At 37.8% G+C, this 18,426-nt stretch overlaps 1 long non-coding RNA gene and 1 pseudogene across 3 annotated transcripts in view; both read left to right on the forward strand.

Annotated features, from left to right (window-relative positions):
• The window catches only part of LOC143442569 (uncharacterized), a 37,593-nt gene that overhangs the window by 2,779 nt on the left and 16,388 nt on the right, over positions 1 to 18,426 (forward strand). For 2 of the 3 annotated variants that reach the window (XR_013110809.1, XR_013110811.1), the window contains exons 1-2: positions 12,227 to 16,600; positions 16,964 to 17,007. This is a non-coding gene — a long non-coding RNA (uncharacterized LOC143442569). Of the gene's footprint in view, positions 1 to 12,226; positions 16,601 to 16,963; positions 17,008 to 18,426 lie in introns of those variants that run through there. The other variant, XR_013110810.1, reaches the window with a different exon arrangement.
• LOC117711714 (transcription factor HES-1 pseudogene) lies at positions 8,851 to 9,871 on the forward strand (annotated as a pseudogene).

Genomic DNA, 18,426 nt, shown 5'->3' on the forward strand with positions numbered 1-18,426 from the left:
AAGCCATCAGTTTGTTGAACCTTATTAACCCAAGAGACAAGAGACTTAGCGATGCCTGAACAGTCAGTATAAAAGCAACACTCTTTTTTAAGTGTAACACATAACTCCATCTATCAGAGGAGTAAAAAGTGTAAGCCTCTTCTATTCTGTTTATAAATGTCTTATATCAGAATCTAAATCTATATAAATACAAAACTGATCATAGCTTTGATTTAAAGAAAACTAAGGAAATCCCTGTTCCTGCTCTAGTCAATCTCAAACCCAAAAAACAACTATAGTAACTGTAGTAGTGGGTTTTCTCCTAATCTAAATTCCCACTAAATCTAAAACAATCTAGTTCCCCACTAAATCATAAGTCAGGGAATCAAGAGTCCAATAGAGCCACCCTGGAGATATGGGTGGTGATGTCTTCTTCAGCACTGATAACTTCCCAAGTCAGGTTTACTCGTTGATCTGTTCCAATTTGAAGGCAATTGTGAAGCATCTTTATGTTTCCTGTGAAGAAAAAATACGCTTCTCAGGGGGTTTCTCCTCCCTGGATTTGTTATTGTTGTCTATTTGTTTAATCAGTCTCTCTGGCAGCCAACGTGCAGCATCTGCAGTTTGGAATATATGCAAACAGAACCTCTTCCCCAGATAGGCACTGGGTCTGGCCCATTCCAGGTTCCAGTTAATGGGTCTTTCCAGAGGACTGTTGCAAATTTTTTTTTTTTTTATCAGGATGCCAGAATCTATCTGCAGCAGATTTTCCTTCAGAATCCAAATTTAAAAAATTTAAAATGAAGAGTGCATGATGAAGGATATTTCTGGGGGATCCCTTGGTAGGGTACCATTCCCCCTTTTTAATTTTTTCAAATTGACATTTAATGGTTTGATGTGCCCTTTCTACTATACCTTGGCCCTGTGGATTATATGGAATACCCGTTTTATGTAGTATTCCCAATCTTTCACAAAATTGGTGGAAACTGGAGCTTGTATAACCTGGGCCATTGTCAGTTTTTATCTGTTTAGGCACACCCATTACAGCGATTGTAGCAAGCATATGAGCAATCACATGCTTGCTTGCTTCTCCAGTTTGTAATGTTGCATAGATGAAACCACTGTATGTGTCTACACATACATGTATATATATTTGCTTGCCAAATTCATTATAATGAGTAACATCCATTTGCCAGATACTGTTTGGTATCAGTCCCTTTGGATTTACACCCAAATGAGGAACTGGTAAAAGTTTAACACATGATTGACATTGTTTGACAATTTGTCTAGCTTGTTCTCTGGTAATTTTAAACATAACACTTAAGGTTTTAGAATTAAGGTGATGTAACTCATGAGCCTTTATGGCCTGATCCAAATTAGATTTTTTTATCTGATAAAGTCACTGCAGCTATTCGAGTAGCTAGGTCTGCCTTGGTATTTCCTTCAGAGAGAGGACCTGGTAGCCCAGTGTGGGCTCTCAGGGTGTCCTATAAAGAATTTACACTTTCTCTTCAAAATTAATTGTTGGCACTGTAAAAACAAATCAGCTGCTTCTGAGGAATGCTTTATTTGTGCAGCAGTTTCTAGCTGAGGGATAGACTGAGCTATGTATGAGCTATCTGTATAAATGTTAATGGGTTGATTTGGAAATGCTTGAAACACAGCAATAATAGCATGTAATTCAACCAATTGAGCTGACACAGATGATGTAGCAAAAGAGATTACTTGATCCTTAAAAGCATAAACAGCTGTTCCTGATGAGGAACCATCAGTGAAAACTAGCAATGCTTCCTTGATAGGTTCATGTGCAGTACGAGATGGAAAAACAAATTCATGACGATTACAAAACTGAACCAATTTATCTGGTGGATAATGATTATCTGACCAGCAAATGAGGCACATGCAATAGGCCAGACTTCAGAATTCTGCATAAGCCAATCAACCTGATGCCTTGTATAAGGTTGTACTATGACATCAGGATCTTTTCCAAAATATTTTTGACTGTTATCTCTGCCTAACATAATCATATCTGCTACAGCTGCATAGTATGGATTAAGAACCTTCTTGGGGGATGAGGGAAGATGAACCCATAATATGGGTGCAGTTTGCCAAAAAACTGCAGTAGGAGTCAGTTTAGTGTTAAAAATAAGAAAATATAAAGGCTTAGAATAATTAATATGAGTTACAAATTGGGATGAAATAGCACTTTCTACCATCTGTAAGGCTTTTATACCCTCCTCTGTTAGAGCCCTGCCAGATTTAGGGTCAGGATCTCCCTTGAGAATATCAAACAGAGGCTTCAATTCTCCTGTTGTAAGTTTCAAATATGGTCTTAGCCAATTAATGTCTCCCAGTAGTTTTTGAAAATCATTAAGTGTCTTAAGGGAATCAGTCCTCAGTGTGGCTTTACTATTAATAATACTTGGACCATTAATCTGAAATCCTAAATAGGTATATGGGTCTTGTAATTGCACCTTTTCTGGTGCTATTTGTAACCCTGCAGTCTGTAAAGCTGTTCTAAGATCATCAAAGCACTGGAGTAACTGTTTTCCATCTTTTCCAGGTATCAAAATATCATCCATGAAATGAATCATGTAAATTTGCTTCCACATAGTTCTAACACCCTCTATGGCAGAAGCCACAAACTTTTGGCACAAGGTAGGACTGTTAGCCATACCCTGAGGCAATACCTTCCATTGATATCTTTTCATAGGTTCTCTAAAGTTTATAGAGGGAATACTGAAAGCAAAACGTTTTCTATCATTAGGATGTAAGGGGATAGTAAAAAAACAGTCTTTTAAATCTATAACTATTTTATAATAACCTAAAGGTATGGCCACCGGTGTGGGCAGCCCAGGTTGTAAGGCTCCCATTTTAATCATGGTTGCATTAACAGCCCTCAAGTCTTGCAACAATCTCCACTTTCCTGATTTTTTCTTAATGACAAATATTGGGGTGTTCCAGGGAGAGTTACTCTCTTCCAAATGCCCTGCCTGTAATTGCTCCTGCACTAGCAACTGGGCAGCTTGTAATTTTTCGGTGGTTAGGGACCACTGATCCACCCAGACGGGCGAGTCCCCTTTCCAGGTGATGGGATCCACACAACGTCCTAGGGGTGCAGCTGAATCAGTAGCCCCCATCAAAAATACCTCAAGCCTCTTCTTTCATTGTTACCATAAACCTCAGTAGGATGAGTAATTCCATCTTCACCTTTTCCTAATCCTTTGTCTGGGGAAAGCTCAGAGTTTACCATTTGAGCCATGATTACTTCATTAGGGCTGCACATAATCAATCCCAACTGGGATAACAGATCTCTGCCCCAGAGATTAATGGGAAGGCCTGAGATGACATAGGGTTGTATATTTCCTGTATTTCCTTCTTTATCTTTCCACGTTAGCACCTTAGAGCTTTGTAGTGGATTTTGACTTTGGCCAATACCCCTTAAATTGGTTAAGGTTGGGGTAAGAGGCCAGGTAGCAGGCCAATCACTTTGTTTTAGGATAGTCACATCAGCTCCTGTGTCAACCAAGCCTTGGAATGCCTTTCCATCTAGCCAGATTGTCATCATAAGTTTTTGTTTAACTATAGGCTGTACCCAGTATGGATCAGAGGAACCAAAACCTTGATCCCCTCTTTTAGGATTCTTATATTTGTGATTTGTAGGGTACAATGGAAGTAACAGTAGTTGAGCTATCTTCTTTCCTGTAGGAATGGTGACTATGTTCTGAATTGCCTGCACCATTACCTTAATCTCACCCTGATAATCATTATCTATAACTCCAGGAAAAATCTGTAATCCCTGCATAGTAGTACTGCTTCTTCCCACTATCAGGCCAAACACATTTGGATAGAGCCGTCCAAACACTCCAGTGGGTAAAGTCTGAGGTCCCATTTCTGGGGTTAATACTGTGTGGGTGGCAGAACTGAGGTCCAGTCCTGCGCTTCCTGGTGTTGCTCGACTAAGTTCAGAAAGGGATTGGTATTTGCTGGTAGGACACTGACTGCTCCATAAGCCTGTTTTGGCTTGTGTTGGTTTGGGGCCTGGAGCTGGCCCCTGTTCCCGTTTCCCTGATCATAGAAAAGGGTGTTACCTTGTGTGTCTCTTTTAGACATACAATGACTAGCCCAATGCCTTCCACGTTTGCAAATTGGGCAGAGCCCAGGCTGTTTTCTGGGCTGTCTCTGGCTTAACTCATTTTCTACTTTGTAATCTCTTGCAAAGTGTCCAGGCTTACCATATTTAAAACATGCCTTTCTGTCTTTATTTGCCAAAAAATCTCTTACAGATTTTCCTTGCATAGCAGCTGCCATAGCTAAGCCCTGTTGATAAGAGGGACCTATGTCAGAACAGAGTCTAATATATCCCGTAAGGTCTGTCTTTTTCCTATAAGGTCTAATGGCCGCTTGGCAGGCAGGATTAGCATTTTCATATGCAAGTTGTTTCACATAATCTACACCTGCCTCTGCATTACCAAAAATCCTCCCTGCTGTTGTCATTAATCGATGAACAAAGTCAGAAAATTGTTCATCAGGCCCTTGCCTGACTGCTGTTAAAGATGCACCAGGTCTCCCTTTACCGGGAGTTTACGCCAAGCCTTCATGGCTGCATTTTGAATTTGAGCATATAAACCTGGGTCATATTGCATCTGGTTATCACTAGAAGCAAATTGCCCTTCTCCTACTAAGGCATCAAAGGACCAACCATTGTCTGCCTGAATGTTTCTCCTAGCTGTCTCTTTACAATTCTCATGATACTCTGATTTCCAAATAAGATAGTCTCCACCACTAAGAACTGCTCTCACTAATGTATTCCAATCACTAGGAGTTAGCCACTCCTCTGCAACAGATTCTAAAATTGCAAGAGTAAAGGGAGCAGTGGCACCAGATTGAGATACTGCATTTTTAAATTCTTTAATAATTTGAAAATTAAACCCTGTGTGATGTCTCCAAGCAATCCCTTGAGCATCTCTGGTCTCTGATACAGGGAAAGCCTTAGCGTCTCCCTCCTCTGGCTGATCTGTAGCTGAACTAAGGCTAGAGGATAGGGACTGCCTTTGGACACCAGGTTGAGGAACGTGAAAATCCGGGGGATTTTCGCAGTTAGTCTCTTGAGACCTCTTCCCTGTCCTTAATTTCTGTAACTGGTTACTTAAGCCCTGATATTCTTTTTCTAACTCTATCAGTTGTTTAAGGGTAGTAATTTTGTCCTGTAACTCCTTTTTAGGATCTACAACCATTGTCTCCATTGGGGGAGCACTTGGAGGTTTAGGCACATAGAAAGAGGGCATTTCAGCGTCATAAAATTTAACTTCCTCTTCCTCTTGGTCAGCACAATCTGGCTCTGACAAATTGTCATCAACCTTTGGTTGTATTTTGGATTCTAACTTACGCTTCTTTTTATTTTGAACCAAAATGACAGCATTCAAGAACAAAAGCAGAAAATTAACACATGTGAGCAGCAAACAAAACCAAAACAGAGAGTTGAATTCAAGCTGACAAATTTCTTGTCCCATTTTCATTACCTTTCTCGAAACAAACCAAAACGGAGAGTTGGATTCAGGTTGACTAATTTCTTGTCCCATTTTTCTTACCTTTCTCAATGCGGCAGATTCCTGCGGCAACCAACAACAGATCCTTCTTCCGTAAAGTCCCTCACTGGGTCTCTCGTTCCCGCTGCCTCTTGTTGAGCGCCAAACTGTTGCAGCCCGTACTGCCCGTTCCGGTCCGAGGGTCAGGGTCTAGCGAGAGAGAGAGAGAGAGAGAGAGAGAGAGAGAGAGAGAGAGAGAGAGAGAGAGAGAGGATAAAGGGGAAGAGACGCAAAGAATGGAGACAAGACAGAGATTCTGATCAAGTCTCGTTTATTGAAGGGAATTCTGAGCTATTTATAGGCTTTTGCCACGTGCCTTGTAGGCGCGTGGATACCACGTGCCTTGCAGGTGTTGATATGACGTAAGCCTTACAAACATCTATAGCGTGGACAGCACGTGTACCGCAATGCCTTGCAGGCGTGGATAGCACGTGCGCCTTATAAGCATGTATGGCGTAGATAGCACGTGGACAGCACGTGAACTGCAATACCTTGCAGGCGTGACTACCACGTGCACCTTGCAGCTGGGGGCTGTAAACAGCAACACAAAACATGTGGGATATCAGAGTGTGCTTCAGCTGTTGTAGGCTATTGAAAACCAAATCTTTCGTCAGGGTATATGGTTCCAGATGGCTGCAAAGTTGATCTAGCCGCTTTCTGCTAAAGTCGGCTCCCAACACCCTCTCTTTACTCTCAAATAGGTGTGTATACAAATATTAGTCTATTTTCTTTGCTGAAGCATTATCACCATTAGAATTTACCTAGGTGAGATAGTCCAGAAAGCAATATTGAAAATATATTTTCATCTTTTGAAGTTGCTTCTTTATAGTAAATTGAAGATATTGGGAAGGAAGTGGGGTTTTAGCACCAAGACTGAAGACTATCAACCAATGTATACATTTATATATGTGTATACACATATATAAAATAAAATAAGTAACAATAACCATTTAACAGCAGGTGGTGGATGGTCTTAATATTATTAATCCATATCTCACATATGACATACTTGTACAGACTATGTTAGCAATAAAGTAAGACGCTTATTTGTCTTATCTTTCATGTTTTAAAACAAAGACGAAATGTTGTATTTTACAAACATGAATTTGCTTTTAGAAAAATATCCAGTAGGTTTAGTGTTCAGTGTTTTTCTATTGGTTGTTTTGAGTATTTACTTCAACTGATTTCATACATTAAGTAATTGCATGTATTTTTATTCCATGAGATGTATATGTTGCATCCATATATACAGTCTTAGAAGGATAGAATTAAAGATGCCTGAGTCTATTTATAAACACATTTATTAATCTTAGATATATTGAATTATGTTCATGGAGAGGGACAATCAGTTCAGTTTAAGTCCTGTGTATAATCATAAACATTATCAACTGGTTTTGTTCTTAAGTTTAAAACATACTGAATAGTATTAAGCTTGACTATTTTCAACTTGTTTAAGAACCTTTAAATCAGAGGAAGTATTTTTATTTAAAGCATATACAGGACATGCTTTCAAAAGCTGATTAGATTAACCATAATAAATTTAACTTGTACTCTTATTGAACATTTAAAATAATAAATGACAGAAAATAATATTACAAAAAGCAAGTATTTTGATTTCTCCTGGTGTTTATGTCTACAGAAAGAAAGCAGAGTCCTATCTGCTTTCTTCTACCTCAGCTTCTCCGGGTTATTCTGAAGTTAATCCTACATATATATTTTTTTCACTTATATCATTTGTCTCTAAATGGAAATGTCTAATGTCTATACACCTAGTGTTATTTACTATATTACCAGTGTTTACATTTCCCTGTCATAGAAGTGATTTGTTTCTGTATTTGAGGTACAAAGTCAAAAATTGAGGTAGAAAGTGAGGCAAATGCTTAATTTCATCACTGATTAATCAGCCTCTTGTAACTCTTTTTGGCCCAGGGTCTTATTATGTAACCCCAGCTAACCTAGAACTTGCTATGTAGACCAAGCTGACTGAACGCACAGATACGGACTCTGGATCCCCCTTCCAAGTGCTGAGATTAGATGTATACGGCACCCGTCCCAGCCGTACTACCTTTTAAATCTCAGGTTCTGTTGCATTTTTGTATTTGGTAATTGCGTGTTGCTTATTGTCTACTTAATAAGTATTAATATAATTTACATTTTTGCTTCTTAGCATATGTGATTTCTTTTTCCATTCCTTTAAGAGTCTCTTTTCTGTGAATTGCCTACTAATTATTTCAGCACCTTTTTTGTACAATTGCCCTTTGCAAAATATTATTTACAGACACCTAGCTGTGAAGACATTTATTTATTCATTTTTTAATACTGAATTACTAAATGTAAAGTATTTAGAAAATATTTATGTACTTAGAAATACGCACGCAGGCACACACACGGGCACACACAGGCACATGGAAGCAACTAGATTTATTGAGGAAATGAATAAAAAGAAAAGAAGGGCAGTATATAGGAGGAAAGGAAAGGGGGAAATGTAATTGTCTGAAAAAAAATTAAAAAGGACAAAAAGAAAGTACAGCCCTGTGCAGCACAAGCCCCTGCAGAACTTCACTGATCCTCTAATAAGGAGCATAGGTCACTTCAACAGAGATTAGGAGTAGATTGCAGGTAATATGCTGGTTTTTAAAACATAGACTGTTAGTTTTCACTAATAAATTTGAGGCATCTTACACATATAGCCAGAGTATCTAGACTTGTTTTCAAGTAGGGGAAATGAGCCATATTAAATCGTGACATGGGGATTCATCTAACTTGTTCCAAGAAAGTCAAGAATGTTACAAAGGAAAGTAAACGCTAAGAATCAGAGTTAAAAAGAAGGCAGAGCACATGGGATTATTGTTAGGAATTACACATTTATTTTGAATGATACATGTATGTTGAGCATGATCTTAGCATAGATGTGAACTTGGCTGTGAAATAAATTTGACAATGATGATCAGATCCTAATGTGGTAAGGCAAGGTCGTAGCATTAGGAGAGTATTACAGGAGCAATTAAAGATGGAGTTGCCTCAGATAAGAATTAGAATTGCTGGGATCACACAGGATCTGGAGCTGGTGCTGATAACAGTGGAATCCCCCGTCTACCTCTCTCCTTGGTCCTGGAATAGCACTACCGATCTCTAAGTAGCCTTAAGACATAATAAACCTTCAACTGCTCAGTAGTTTTTCTTATGAAACTCAAGTAAAAGGCACATAAGCAAAAAAAAAAAAAAAAAAAAAAAAAAAAAAAAAAAAAAAAAAAAAAAAATCTTTTTTGCATGAAGGATTCCAAAAATAAAATTCTCTGGGGACTGAGAAGAAAGAAAAAAAATGCCAGCTGATATAATGGAGAAAAATTCCTCCTCCCGGGTGGTTGCTACCCCAGCCAGTGTCAACACGACACCAGACAAACCAAAGACAAACCAAAAGACAAACCAAAGACGGCCTCTGAGCACAGAAAGTCATCAAAGCCTATCATGGAGAAGAGGCGAAGGACAAGAATAAATGAAAGTCTGAGCCAGCTGAAAACACTGATTTTGGATGCACTTAAGAAAGATAGCTCCGGGCATTTCAAGCTGGAGAAGGCAGACCTTCTGGAAATGACAGTGAAGCACTTCCGGAACCAGCAGCGGGCACAAATGACCGCCTCGCTCAGCACAGACCTGAGTGTGTTGGGGAAGTACCGCGACGGCATCAACGAGTGCATGAACGAAGTGACTTTCTTCCTGTCCACGTGTGAGGGCGTTGACACCGAGGTGCACACTCGGGTGCTGGGCCACCTGGTCAACTGCATGACCCAGATCAACGCCATGCATGACCTACCCGGGGCAGGCGCTGCACCCCCCCCCCCCCCCCAGGACCTGGCGGTCCCCAGCACTCGCCATTCGCGCCGCCGCCGCTTGTGCCCATCCCCGGGGGCGCGGCGCCCCCTCCCGGCAGCGCACCCTGCAAGCTGAGCAGCCAGGCTGGAGAAGCTGCCAAGGTTTTCGGCGGCTTCCAAGTGGTGCCGGCTCCAGCCAGTTTGCCTTCCTCATCCCCAACAGGGCCTTCGCTCACAGCGGCCCGGTCATCCCGGTCTACACTAGCAACAGTGGGACCTCAGTGGGTCCTAACGCAGGGTCACCTTCCAGCGGCTCCTCGCTCACTGCGGACTCCATGTGGAGGCCGTGGCGGAACTGAGGGGCTCAGGCCACTGTTAACTATAAACTCCCTAGCCCACCACTCTCTTCTGACGGACACTAAATATGAACTTGGATTTTAGGAAGAGATTTTTATAATTCGGTGGTTACTTTGTTGCTTTTTTTTTTTTTTTTTTTTTAATTCTGAAGAGTTACTTTTTGTAGAGGGCCGTATTAAGTGACTGACCACGCACTGCATTTGTATATATTTTATATGTTCATATTGGATTGCGCCTTTGTATTATAAAAGTTGAGATGATATTTCGGTTTTTTTTTTACACGAGATTTCTTTTTTTATGTGATGCCAAAGATGTTTGAAAATGCTCTTAATATATCTTCCTTTGGGGAAGTTTATTTGAGAAAATATAATAAAAGAGTGAAGGCTTTAAAAAAAAAAAAAAGAATTAGAATTGCTGAGAATAGTATGGCTCATAAGATTTTTGAGCCTGACATCTAAAAGGACGGGTTCATGTTAAAACAGTTGGAAAAGACTTCACATGTAACAGGTTTTCAGAGTCAAAATAGTTTATATACAGGAGTTTAGGTAGGGCCTTGTTAAATTTGCCTTAAAATATATTCGAAGTGGAGATGTCATTGTGGACAGTTAAAACTCGGATGTTCAGGAGAGAGGTCTTGTGGTGAACTATAGCTTTGATGGTTAGTAACATTTACATAATATTTAAAGCTGCAGGACTGGATGAGGAGGGCAGGGATGTTAGGCCTTTCTTCCAGTTCCTCCCTTACCTTCACTGGATTTCAGCTGCCGGAATGTCCTTTTGGGTGCTAAAAATTTAGTTGAACTTTTTCTCAATGCTTTTAGAATCATCTCCCATCCATAAATTTTACATTTGTCCTTCCCATCCTCTCCTAATTTATTTTAACATAATAATCTTATACATCGTTTCCTCAGAAGCTGGTTGTTCCTGTTTGGGTTTGTAGTGCACCTTTGCGTTACATGACGTAAGTAGGTGCTTGGGGTTGTGTTTATGAAATCTCTACTCTTCAGAGCTGCTAACTTTCTGTTGATTTGTTTTTATCTATAGTAGTTATGCTAGTTTCTCTTCATCGTAAGTTAAACCCTTGAAAATTGATGGGTGCACACCTTTAATCCCAGAAAGGGGCGGGAGAGCAGAGACAGGGAGATCTGTGAGTTCAAGACCAACCTGGTCTCTCTACCGTGAGTTCCAGGACTACCTGGGCTACACAGAGAAACCCCACCTCAGAGAAAGAAAAAGAAAAAGTGATGAATTGTGACTTTGTTCTTATTCACTACCATATTTTCCCAGGTTAGACCATGTCCGTGTCTTGGTTATTCCTCTCAGCTTGAGCATTTTCTTCACTTATCTCCTGTACATTTGTTTTATTTTTGTGGATTTTGTTTTTCCGTAGTGATTTAACTCATGGCCTTTTTCATGCTAGACAATTATTCTACCACTAACATACCTCCGAGTACCCATGTTTGCTTGCTTGCTTCTTTTGGGTATTGTTTATTATTACTTTGTTGTTGGGAATCTTGGGAGACAGGGTCTCAGTTGTACAAGCTGCAACTTAGAGTATAGGCCAGGCAAGCCTTCTAATTTCTGTGTTTGCCCCAAATCAGCTACATAGGTGTGCACTACTGTATCTGGACACATTATCTATTAACATTTTAAATATATTACCTGTATAATATACATCCATGAATTTCATGAGGCAAAGATCTGTTAAAATAATCCAGATTATAATTAATACTTGTATCAATCCTTTTTAGCCAGAAGTGTCCATAGAAATGTATTTATTACTCCTGGATTTCACTCTACAACGTTGCCCTCTAGTATTATATTTCGCTTTCTTTCTCAGAACACTTCCTCTTGTGTGCATTGTTAGTAGGGGTGCTAGCAAAGGGAGCATCCTTGTCGTCATTTCGTAGTAAATCTCATTAGACCTGATCCCATTCATCAGTGTCTCCCTGTCACGTGCACCTGCTTTACAGCCTATGGCTCATGTTTGCTAACCACTGTGCTCGCTTGTATACTAATGGACGGCTCTATAATAAATCTGAACATTTACAATCTTAAGCTTATGATAAATTAGTTCCTCTGGGTAAAATCATTCAGGACATGTGATTTGGCACATCAAAAGATGACCCCAAAAGGCCTGCCAAATTTTTATGAGAAAAATTTTAAACTCATTAGTGACAAATGATCTTGTCTCTTTATTTAAAGGAACTATCTGTGAACTACTTCAACAAGCTGAAAAGTAAATTTATGGCCCCTTTGCATAAGAAACCATATGAATTGCCAGTTAGTATTTGTGTCTTAAGGAGTTGTTTAAAACAGAAAAAGGAAAGATTTTTTTCTTACTGTAATTTTTTAGAGCATTCAATAAAATTTTGGTACAAGAAATGAGTAATTGTGATAACGTAAATTGGTTCTCATTTTTCTTGTGTCTTGTATAAGTCTAATATCTAATTAATATGCTAATATACTAATATGTAATATATTATATATAATATACTGATATACTAATGAACATTGGGTTGTTGTTGATGTTTTGGTTTGTCTTTTATCTTATTGCTCTCATATGTAAGGCCCCATTAGAATCTCTGTGTATGTGCTTTACAAGTTATTTAATTATCACCTTAAACTGTATATCTAAGACTAAAATAGCTAGATCTGGTAGTTAGTATATGTATCTGCATCCACCACCAAATTCTCTTCTATTAAGTACAGAGATTTTAGAGGCATCTTCAAAGGCTTTCAAGACCCATTGCCAAGCCATAGGTAGAGTTCTACCAGCCTTCCTGTGGGCAGCCTTTCTGAGCCAGGCCTCTGCAATTTCCAAGGGTTTTTGAGTCCCAAATGCTGCTTCATGTTTCTCAGCTCACACCCTGACCTGTTGAGTCTTTCTCTGTACTAAAAGTCTGATGAAAACTGTCCTCTGTTTATGAAATCCCCCCTCCCTTCCTAAAGGGTCAGTGTTAGGGCAGCTATAGCTCACAGTCTGTCTCCAGCAGTCTTTAAGGGTTAGAAGCTGTTTTAAGGAATTCAGTTTTAAAGTTTTTCTTCATTCACTGTATTAACCTTTGTTTTATGTTTTTTTTGGGAGGGGGGATTTTTGGTTGTTGTTGAGGGTTTTCTTGCATCATTTTGTTTGTTTGTTTTTAATACCAACAGATACTTTGAAAAAATTGAGCCATAAGTTATAGTTCATGAACTTGTAACAATACTTTGGTTTAATAGCCTAGTGGGCTTTTTTTCTAAGCAAATTTCTTTTTTCCCAAAAAAAGTGATGTGATTTAGTATATGAGGCTGGTCCCTAGCTTTCTTCCCATTGAACTACATAAATTTATATCACTTATTTTCTGGTGTTAAGGATTGAACACTGATTCCTGTGTATGCAAATAAACACTCCAATGCAGAGCTGTACCTGAGCTACTAACTACTGTCTTACTGTTACATGTTAGAGTTATTTAATAATATACTAAAGAACACTGGGTCGTTGAACGTTTTTGTTTGTTTTTTTACTTTAATGTTTTCATTAGTAAAACTCCATTAAAATCTATCTATATATGTTTTACAATTTATCTAATTATCTCCTTAGACTATATACCAGGTAATTTGTATGTTTTTAAAGCTCTTGATAGTGATCAAATCATTCTCATGTCTAATAAAATTGTACAGTGTGTCATCCACCCTAAATGAGTAAATAAAAGTAAAAGTTGTTATGTGCTGTTTTGTTTAATGTAATTAGTTCTGAATTGATTACCTAATTATTTGTTTTACCTAATTGTGTTAACTTTTCTCTTGTTTTATTTTCATTGTGTGTCTGTGTGATTTTTTTTGTTATTTTCACATATGTACATACATACACATTCTATGTATACATGAATTCTAAACATGGCCAAATATGTTACATGTATTTTTTTCTTTTCTCTATTCTCCTCACATAGACTTTAGGATACCTTATAGGTTTTTAAAAAAGTTTGCTTGTTGTAATGTTCGGGATCCAGGATCTTATAAATGATTAGATTTTTAACCCATCTTGAAATTATAAAGATATCTACTATAAGTACACTCATTTTCTTTCCGGATAATAGACAGGAGACAGCATTTCTGTATAGTACTTTGTAACTAGTGTGGTATCTTCTGTTCATAGTTTGTGGGTCTGTGGAGATAATGTGATTTGTGTAAGTCATTATGTTAATCCTGATGTTACTGAGTATCTACCTGGTAAACTCCTATAAACTAAACAAGAGACTGCAAATTTGCCAACAACACATATTACTGACATTGTAAGTTGAACTATATCCATTTTCTTACTATTGAACAGCAAAGTATTAAGTGAGAAAGCTTAAATGAACACTAGGATTGTCTAATACTGAATTGTTGTTTGAGACTGAAATTGTAGCCCACATGATCTTTCTGGTAGTCTACAACTAACCAGAATATCTCTTTAGTTAAAAGATTCAGTAAAAAAAAAAAAAAATACAGATTGCTGAACCGCATTAGTCTCATGACTAGAAATGTCAATGTTGGTGAAAGTTTATATTACTTTAATTTTTATTAATGTTACTTTTATTTTGCTAGAGCTTTAAGGCAGGCAGGAAAGTTGTTCTTGTTTGGAATGTATTGGGAGTGTTTGGTGGAGTGGCTAAGGAAGGTAGTTTTGTTTTTTTGGAGACAGGGTCTGTATTAGCCTCTGATCTCATCGTGTACCTAAGATGAACTTGAACTTGTAAACCTTTGAGACTCAATTATTTTGCTAGGAGAAACATCTGTACATGAATTCAAGTTTCTTTTCTTCTTTAATAAGAATTAAATAAAACCACATATTTGGTTTAAAATTATTTGCAAAGACTTCTCATTAATATTAAATTGATGTAGATACTTTTCATAATTAACACATTTCACTCAGGTGCTGATGAGAGGTCAGGAGTCAGGAATGTGCACTGTCCTTGCAGAGGACCTGAACTTGGGTCTCAGCACTCACATCAGAGAGCTTACAACCTCCTGTAACTAACTAGAGGGAATTCAAGTTCCTCTTCTAGCCACTGTGGCCAACAGCACACACAGGCACATACACACCCACACAGATTCACATATACATTAATAAAATATAAAGTCATAGCTTTGCGTTTACATTTTAAAAAACTACGCAAAGAAAATAGGCAAAAAAATGTTTTTTTTTCTTTCATTTGTTTACTGGAATATATACCACAGAGCTCATAACAAACATTTTAGTATTTACAGATTGTTTCTAAACAGTATGCTTCTGCTGATGTGTGTGATTCATCTAAGGTAAGTATCATTTTTATACATGAGGAGTGAAAACAGATCACTTATACTATTACCTTTTGTCCTGGATCTAACTTACTACAGCAGAAAAGTGAATATGTGTGGCTGTGTTTCCAAGGTGTCATATACATATACATAAATACTTAACTCTGTAGTTCAGTTACAGATTCACAGAACTAAAAGGAAACTAGTAAGAAAAGATTAAAACCTCTCTTTTTTAAAAGCATTAATATACTAATGTTTCTTTAAACTACTTGTAGATAGAGGGGAAAATTTTCTACCTTCTAAAAGTATTTCAGCTGAGGTAGACTTTCTGAAGAAGTGAAATATGTGAACAATGCAGATGTTTGCTGGGAGCCGACTTTTAGCAAAAAGTGGCTATCAGCTTTACAGCCATCTCAAGCCATATACCCTGACATGAGACTTGTTTTTCAACAGCCTACAACAGCTGAAGCACACTCTGATATCCCACATATCTTGTTTTGCTGTTTACTGCCCCCAGCTGCAAGGCGCATGTGGTATCCACACCTGCAAGGCATGCGGTTCACGTACTATCCATGTGCTATCCACGCATACATGCCTGTAAGGCTTACATAATATCCACACCTACAAGGCACGTGATATTCACACGCCTACAAGGCACATGCCAAAAGCTTATAAATACCCCAGATTTCCCTTAAATATAGGAGAATACGGGAGACAATGAGAGAGGACAATAAAGGAGAGAGAGGCACAATAAACAAGACTTGAGACTTAATCAGACCCTCTGTCTTGTCTCCATTCTTCGTGTCGCCTGCCCCACACTCTCTCGCTAGACCCGGACCTGCGGACCTGCAGAACAGAGCAGGCATTACAGTTTGGCCACACAACGTGGAGCAACTTGGTCGCTACAGATGTTAAAGCAGGACAGGTAGATGATGGGAGAAGTAAGTTATGGACTGAGCAGTACAGGGAATCTGGACGTGGTTAGGTATTTCTTTTTTGATAAATACTGTAATTTTTCTCAAGATATCCTTCATACATTTCTTTGTCAAACTCTCCTATAGTTCATTTTAATGTGTGTATGTTGCCAGTATGTTGCTTTTATTATACCTATATTTTTTCTTCATATTTCTTTAAATATAAATTCAAGAAGTTTGAGAAAGATGGTGAATCAGAGGTAAATATCCAAACTTTAATTTTTTCATTCACCAGTCAACAAATATTTATTCATAACCTTATCAAAAATTTCTAAGATTTTACTTTTAACTATGTGTATTTGCACTTCTGTATGTGGGTTTGTGCCAGAAGAGAGTATCAGAGTGGTTGTGTCCACCTGAAGTGGATACTGGAAACTGAACTTACTTTGTTTTGTCAAAATTAAGATGATGCTTAAAAAGTCTGTATACCTCTTTATTTAAGTTATTGCCTGTGTAACAAAACAATAAAAGATGTCTTTATTTAATAGTGAAAATTTGAATGCTCTGTGTTTTATTTGGCTATTTTATAATTGATTTAATTTTATCCTTGTAGTAGACTCCAGCATGGTGTAATACTGAAAGCTGCAGTTTCTGAATTATCTGCCATTCCTTCATATTTTCTCCTTAGGTAAGATGAGATTGTTTTAATTGTGCTTTTACTTAATGAAAGACTGAGCATAGAAGTATATTCTTGTAGTCCCAGCTGAAACATGAAGATCATCTGAATCTTGTTTAAGTATGATCTTGGACAACATAGTGATACCCATCTCCAGTTACCAACCACATTTTATAGTAGAATTGTGTGGAGGCTAGAACTTTTGGAATCAGTTCCCACTGATACTAAGAGATGACTTACTCCTTGCCTGTACTACTTTGGTCCCTCTGATGGACAGCTAACCATTCCTGCTTTTGAATATGTTATGGATATACTTTATGTCATTTGTTTCTAACTTGGTTCTAACATGTTTCCCACACTTCTCTATCACTGCAGACTGCCCTATCCTGGATGTCATCGTTTTCACATGAGCTGTAGAGGTAGGCTGGTTGCTGACTTTCCTGCTTCTTCCTGCCCATTCATTCATTCGTTTGTTTACAAGATCAGACTGTCTTTGAATTCTCAAGTCTCTTACCTTAGTTTCCTGAGGGCTAGGGTTATATATGAGTGCAGCCTTTTCAGGCCTTTTATGGAGACATTTATAAAAGAATATAATGTGCTTCCAGCTTCATTTTCATCATGTCTACTGTCTAAGTTTGAGAGTTATGGAATCTTGATAGATAACATTATCTCCACTTGGTAGATAACATTTTCTCAGGCTGAGTTAGATGCATCTGCCACAAGACAGCTCTTCTGGAAATGTACTGTACACCCCTTTCGTCTAATGGAAAAGTACAGCAAATTTTTTTGTCAATATAGGCCTAGCATATTGACTGGATCTTAAAGTTACTCCATAGTAACCTTAACCTTACAGTTTCTATTTATTGTACCTTTCTGAAGCATCAAAGTTAGCTAAAGAATAATCATTATATAATGTAGAAATCTTATTCAAAGTGAAATGCCATCTTATGTGCTTTAAGATTTAATTAAGTGGGTCCTAACATTATATATAGTTACTGTAGGTTGAATGTTTAATTTTTATGAAAGTGTTTAAATATTTGTTTTGGTTTTGCTATTTCCTAAAACTTCTTATCAACTAGTCAGCCTAGGTGGTCTTAAATTGACTGCTACTCATTATTTTATCTGCATTAAATAAAATTGAAAACTGATAAGAAGAGCTCTGCATCTCATGTTATATATTCATAGTGTCTCTTCCAAGACAAGCACAACAGTCAGTATGTGGTGATGTTTACTACAGCTTCGTGTGTGTCCTTAACATTTAAGATTACAGAATCATAACTAAAGATGAACCATTATGACATTATTCTTTCTCTAACCAGTTCTGGTCATATAAAATTTGATGTTGAGTCCATGTTTAGATTATCTCAGAAAACTAGGGGCTATTTTTTTTTGTTTGTTTTGCGTTGCCTTTTTAATGTATCTTATTGGAGATTCTCATTTTAATACGCTACTTGCGGTAGAAAAAAAATAGGCCTCCATTATGGTCAGTTGCCAGGTCACACTGCAGAGATTACTCCCATTAGATATATAGAATAGTGGTGATATCTCTTGAGACTTTGTGTGTCATTTCGGTAAGTTTTGTATGTATTATACCTGCATAGCAAATAATACATTCAAGTCCTTTCAAATCTATCTATCTATCTATCTATCTATCTATCTATCTATGTATTGCAATTTATGGTCAATCTTAATAAACTTTGTATCATTTGAAATCTGTTTGAATACATTAGTTTAGAGATAACTAAAATGATTAATGATAGGGTATTGGAGAATAAACCACCACCTTGTTAAATTTGTAACTCTTTACTTGAAGCACTTTTGTATTTCCAGAGCATTGA

Source organism: Arvicanthis niloticus, chromosome 6, assembly GCF_011762505.2.
Source record: "Arvicanthis niloticus isolate mArvNil1 chromosome 6, mArvNil1.pat.X, whole genome shotgun sequence".
Lineage (NCBI taxonomy): Eukaryota > Metazoa > Chordata > Mammalia > Rodentia > Muridae > Arvicanthis > Arvicanthis niloticus.